Source organism: Belonocnema kinseyi, chromosome 5 (genome assembly GCF_010883055.1).
Source record: "Belonocnema kinseyi isolate 2016_QV_RU_SX_M_011 chromosome 5, B_treatae_v1, whole genome shotgun sequence".
Classification (NCBI taxonomy): domain Eukaryota; kingdom Metazoa; phylum Arthropoda; class Insecta; order Hymenoptera; family Cynipidae; genus Belonocnema; species Belonocnema kinseyi.
In genome coordinates, this window is record NC_046661.1 from 6072111 (window position 1) to 6078366 (window position 6256).

Consider the following 6256-nt stretch of genomic DNA (forward strand, 5'->3'; position numbering starts at 1 on the left):
ACTTTTTCACATTTTCACCCTGATGAGAATGTATGTGTTTTATGTAAAATTTCACATTGTCAGTTTTCATCGAGTCCCTACGTTTTGAGACCTGCTCAGTCAGAAAAAGCCATTTTTACCAGGATGTGTGTCCGTTCGTCTGGCTGCAGTCTGTAGTCTTTTTTCTGTAATCGGTGGTTTGTATCGTGTAGGCACGTTAACTTAGCGGTAAGAAATTTCATTTATTTTAGATCTAGCTCATTTGTGAACATTTCGGATGGGTACCAGTCCTCTTCAAGACTCTACAAGGAGCGATACAGAGGTTAGGTCGTGAATGATTGTTTAAAATAGCAAAAGAACAAATAACATACCCTGTTTGGATCAAAGTCAAAAGATTACAAATAAATTAGAAAAAAAATAAGAGAAGGCTTGAACATTAAAATATTTACATCTAGGACTCCAATGGAAGATGGGTCTATGCAGGTTATTTCATTTAAGTTTTCTAATATATAGTCATGAAGGAGCCCACAATTGTAGAGATTGTTATGAAATATTACCCTGAATTTAGAATAAAGTTTTTTTTTTTATTTTCATAACAGAGAACATACCCCCAAAACTAATTTGGGAAAATTGTTTTAAATTTTTTTTTGGCAAGTTTTGTTCAAGTCTGGCATGTCTGCACGTAAATTAACTTATTTTTTGTGACGTATTATTTAAATTATTTTCTTAATCATTTGTTCTGGAAAATGCCTATGTGCAATTCGAGCAGGAAATTTAAAAACAAAAATCGGGGTACCCATGGACTCGCAGCTATAGCTAATCTGGTATTACAAGATATAGAGGAAGAGATCCTAAAGATTCTTTTCTATAACGTACTTTTTTTCCTCAGGTACATAGATGGTATTCTCATCTGTGTACCTGAGGAAAAGATAGATGACTTTTTTGACAGATTTGATAGGGCTGACTCTGTTTCTAAATTTACTCTAGGAAATTGGACTGACAATAGTAGAATAAACTTTCTCGATGTCACTGTGATGGTACAAGATGGACGTGTAATCTCAAATTGACACCGCAATCCTACATGGTCAGGTCGTTACCATCAGATTCATTCCAATTATCCGATCTCTGTGAAAATAGGCGTCATTTACATTGTGGTAGATAGAGCCATAAAACAAGCCGATCAAAGGTTTCACGAAGAAAACTTAGCTTTAGTCAAAAAAACTTAAATACAAGATGGATATCTAGAAAAACTCATAGCCTCTAAAAGAAGTCTTAGACTATGTAATATCTTTGATGTTAATAATCAATAATACTAAAAATTAGCATGAGAATGAAAGTGATGATATTCTGAAAAAAGTGATGATCTTCCCATATGCTAATATTTTCTCCAAGAAAATAAAACACATTTCTAAAGATTAAAAACAATGAATAGTTTTTAAAACTGATAACAAACTTCAGAAGTTATAAAAATACAAAAAAGATCCCATAGAAAAAAATCCATAAAACGCACGTCGCCTATCAATTAACCTGTAACCATTGTGGATGGGTCAACATAGTTTAAACTCAAAGGGAACTTACACTAAGAATAAAAGAGCATAAAAGAGATGTAAATAACTTTTGTACTAAAACAGCCTTAGGAAATTCTCGAAATGATTCACATAATACGTCACAAAAAATTAGTTAATTTACATACAGACAGCAATGCTATGTATATCATAATTTAATTTTTACTATAATTAAAACTAATAAGAAATAGTCTAACATAACTCAAGTGCACTATTTATTTACATTTAGAATTTAAATTGAGAAAATTTCATGCTTGCGATCACATGTTCGTCAGTACCACGTGACTTCAATAACCGACTTCCTCAAAAATATTGTTATCATAGTACATAACCTCAAGAACCCGCAAGACCACGCGTCATTGCGTTCGTCCTTGCTTTATTTTAACACAAAACTTTATTTTAAAAAATGGATTTCAGAAGAACAATTATAACAAAGAGATTTTCTTATAAAAAACTTTTTAAAAAAATGTTAACAGAAAAAGAATTTGCCAAAAACGCATTTAAAACTATTTTCCCAGAGTAGTTTTGTGTTATGTCCTCTGTTATGAAAATGAAAGAAAAACTTCATTCTAAATTCAAGGTAATATTTTACAAAAATCTCTACAATGTAGGGCTCCTTCATAATTATATATTAGAAACCTAAAATGAAATAACCTACATAGACCCATCTTCTATTCTGGGCATAGATGTAATCATTTTAATGCTCAAGACTTCTCTCATTTTTTGTCTAATTTATTTGGAATCTTTTGACTTTGGTCCAAACAGGGTATGTTATTTATTTTTTCGCTATTTTAAACAGCGATTGAAGATCTAACCTCTGTATCGCTCCTTGTAGAGTCTTGAAGAGGGACAGGTACCAGTCCGAAACGTTGACAAATGAGCTGGACATAAAATAAATGAAATTTCTAACCGCTAAGCCGCATAAGCTTTGTACCATATTAAACAATTCATCCTAATGACTTTTTTTATAAAAAGAGAATTATTAGATTTAGAGCATTTTCAAAATAAAAAAGAACTTTTTAGGCCAAGCAACGCATGATATAAAAAAAGTTAAGAAAAACGTTGATTTTTTAAAGCCCTACAAGATTATCATAATCTTCTTAATTTGGTCAAATACTTCAAAATTCAAAATTTGATCGTACAAAAAGTAATGAAAAATCAAACATTTCCATTCTGTGGTTAAACTATGCAAGATACGAAATAAAATGAATAAGCTAAAATTGCGCGCCCTAAAAATATCTATAAATTTGTCATTAATCAATTTTCTATAGGACGAGCATTTTGTGTTTTATTCATTAAAAACAACATTAAAAAAAAGTTAAATTTTTGAACATGTGAAACGAGCTATGCAAAAAATAAATATGCAAAAGCTGCTCTTCCAAAAAATAGCAAAAACGCATTCAAATTTGTCTTGAATAATTTTTTATAGGATACGAAGTTTTTGTTTTATTCGTATAAAATAAAATTCCAAATACAAACATTTTATTTTTTGAAGATAACGATTGCCCACCCCAAAAAGATCTATAAATTTGTTGTTCGTCAATTTTTAGATAGGACGAGTAGACTTTTTTCAATCGTAAAATTAAGAATATAAATATAAAAATAAAATTTTTGGAAAAACGACATTGAAAATATTTTTGTCCCAATACTGATGCATATTATGAATGTTAATGATATCAATTTGTCTAAACGATATACATTATTCAAGGTGACTAAGAATAAAATTTAATGCAAAATAAGAAACAAATATGAAAGGAAACATTAAAAATAAAATTTGTACTTTATTTTGTCATATCTGAATAAATAGCTCCAGATCGCGGTACATAAATAAATATATTATACTTTTCATAAAATGGAGTTGAACATAATGTAGAAAGGTTCGGATTTTCGAAGAAATCGAGTGCGAAAAACGAGATACGTAAAAAAGATATGTCTGTTAAATCCGAAGCACTTTAACAAGAAAGAATTTACAGTCAGCAAATGAATGTTCTCGATGTTTTGACCTTTAATTTTAAAAGGATTGCGCACAAATGTAGTGTGCCGTAGGCGCGCTCAAACTTGCGGGCCGCGCGCGCTGCGGTCAGATTTTGTATACTAGAATTAATACAATAATATATTTGACATCTTTTTTCGCGTCTTTGAGACGCGTTCGATGATCTTCTGAACAACCATCTATGTTATCCTGGAGATTATAACACAATGTCTTTTATTTCTTGTAAATCCGTGTGATCTCTGTATGTATACAGCCCTTTTAATTCTGTCCACCTATCCCTCCGATAAACAGAGTACCTGACAGCAGCAAGGAAACTCGTATTACAGCTCTTCACACTTTCTCAGTCGCTTATAGTCTTCTGGTAATAATAAGTCAGGTACGACATCTTTATGTATTTTTGGGCGCTTAATATGAATCTGACATTAGGTTTCGCCCAGAACCTCAGGGGTTCCCCTGAGGCGAAAAATTTCGTAGAAAATCAGCTTTGTCTGGTATAAAATAATCCTTGGTATTAAAATCCTCTGTAGATAGTTGAGAACTAGATATCCTTATGTACATTTGTGGGCTAATTGCGTGTCCGACATTAGTTTCCCCCACCCCATCAGATTTTCACCATAGATGACATTAATTCTCAATAAAATCAGCTTTTTTGCATATGTTTTGGATTTGCTATGGACGCTATGGATATGTTGTATTTTGGAATCTTGAATACGAATCTGATCTCGGTTTTTTCCCAGTAGGTAAGGGTTTCCCTCTATACGAGCAATTTCCTATGAACGTAACTTTTATGGGTAAAAGGTCGCCTTAATTATCCTTAAACTCGCTGCATCAAGAGGGGCGCGGGTGAAATCGCACCCTAAAGCCAAGGTCAGCTGATCGCTGCAGTTATGACGAATTACTATCTTCTCATTTGAAACTATAAACGTGAATTTTTCGAATTATATAGGCATCTCAAGCTTTAATAGAGCCTTTTATCACAACTAAAAGCTGAGATTGTATCTGCCGTTATTAGTAACTCTTCAAGTTAAAACTATGAAAATCTAGGAATCTTAAGTGTACCTATATTTTACGAAACTTCCAATTTATCCGTCGGATTTTTCTCGTGTAGTATAATTTATTCATATAAAAAAATCGAGTAGTTCAAGGTTCACTTTCCTGAAATGCATGTCGTGTATATTGTTTTTCGACATTCTTACGACCACCATTTTCTTATCAAAGGAACTACGAAGAGTCATTATTATATAATTTGTGTAGAATAAAAAGACCTTTCTAGTAAAGTCTGTCACTTTATTCAGCAGGATTTTAAATCGGCTACGACGTCAGTTGCTGATAAAGCAATGTTCTGTTTGATAATCAGTTACCGCTCGCATGAATTAACCTAAGTCGATGATGCAAATTCGTGACTCGGGTCCAGGATTCGTGGGTATATCAGAGACCTGCTTTATAATCAATCAGTAATTGCAGTTAGCAAAACCCAAGCAAGGGTAGGTCCTATTCACTCATTCCCCTTACAACTCTGCGCATGCGTTTAATTTAAGCTTCTATGATGATCCAGTTAAGAAACAGTGGAGGTAGTATACCTAGGCTGAATCAGTGCTAGATCAGCCAGTAAACCAGTGACAGGTGATTTACCCACAGTCCATAAAGGTTCGTAATCGTGTTAAGATGCTAAACTGGCATGAAATTGAAATTTTGCAGTAAAGTAATTCAGGACTGGCGTTAAATTCAAAATGTTTTGAATGGTTAGTACTGCTATATCTGGTAACTTGTAAATTCCTACATTACAATTAGAGATGCATCCTGGCTGGACAATACAAGACCAGATGATTTGATATTAATATTGAATGATTCTTAATTTAATATTAAATCATAACTTTGTTAAGCAAAAACGGAAGGCATTTTTGTCTTTCTTGTTTGTCTTGATTCCGCTTACATATTATCCAAATTCTGCTACATTATTTTTGACATGCATGCGAAATGTCAAACTCTAACTGTAAAGGTTATACAGAATGCTTTCCGACATTGCTCACATATTCATGTTGGGACAAGATGAGAAAAAATCTGAAAACCAAAAGTTCTCGAAAAAAGAATGTCTTTAACAAGGGCAAAATTAAACGAGCTCCAAGAAATTGTTGTCTCGCTGTACATCTCTATTTAACATCAGCCTATAGTTTAAGTCTGAGGTTTGTATTAGCGAAATTTTAAACTAGGCATAGATTCAATCGTTACAATGAAAGTGCGATAAAAAATGGGAATAAAGTAATACAAATCAAATAGCAATAATTGGGCTGTCCTGGGGTTGTAACACCAACTTAAATCGGAACGAAAATTATATCATGCAGGCTTAGATGTATTCCCCATCTATATTATACCCTAGCGCCACCTATAATAACGTGTATGCACAAACCCATTAATCCCATCACCACCTTTAATAATGTAAAGAATTAATTGAATGCTATCTAAAACATTGTAAATACAAAACGGATAATGACGGAAAATGATAGATGATTTTCAAAAGTAGAGGGTGAAACTATAGCTCTACATTAACATTTTCAGCCTTTATGCCTCAGTGCGAAGAACATCGCTAAGGCCATTAGCACCTCAGCTATTCATCTCCTAACATTACCAGGTGTATACATATGAAACCGGTATTTTTTCAAGAAAAAAACACATTTATTTCAAGAGAATGATAACAAATATTTTATTCAAAGTATGCGCC

General features: G+C 32.7%; 1 protein-coding gene across 1 annotated transcript in view; it reads left to right on the forward strand.

The window, feature by feature from the left end:
* Positions 1-6256, forward strand: part of LOC117172902 (protein unc-79 homolog) — a 1455529-nt gene that overhangs the window by 361491 nt on the left and 1087782 nt on the right. The window lies entirely within an intron of this gene.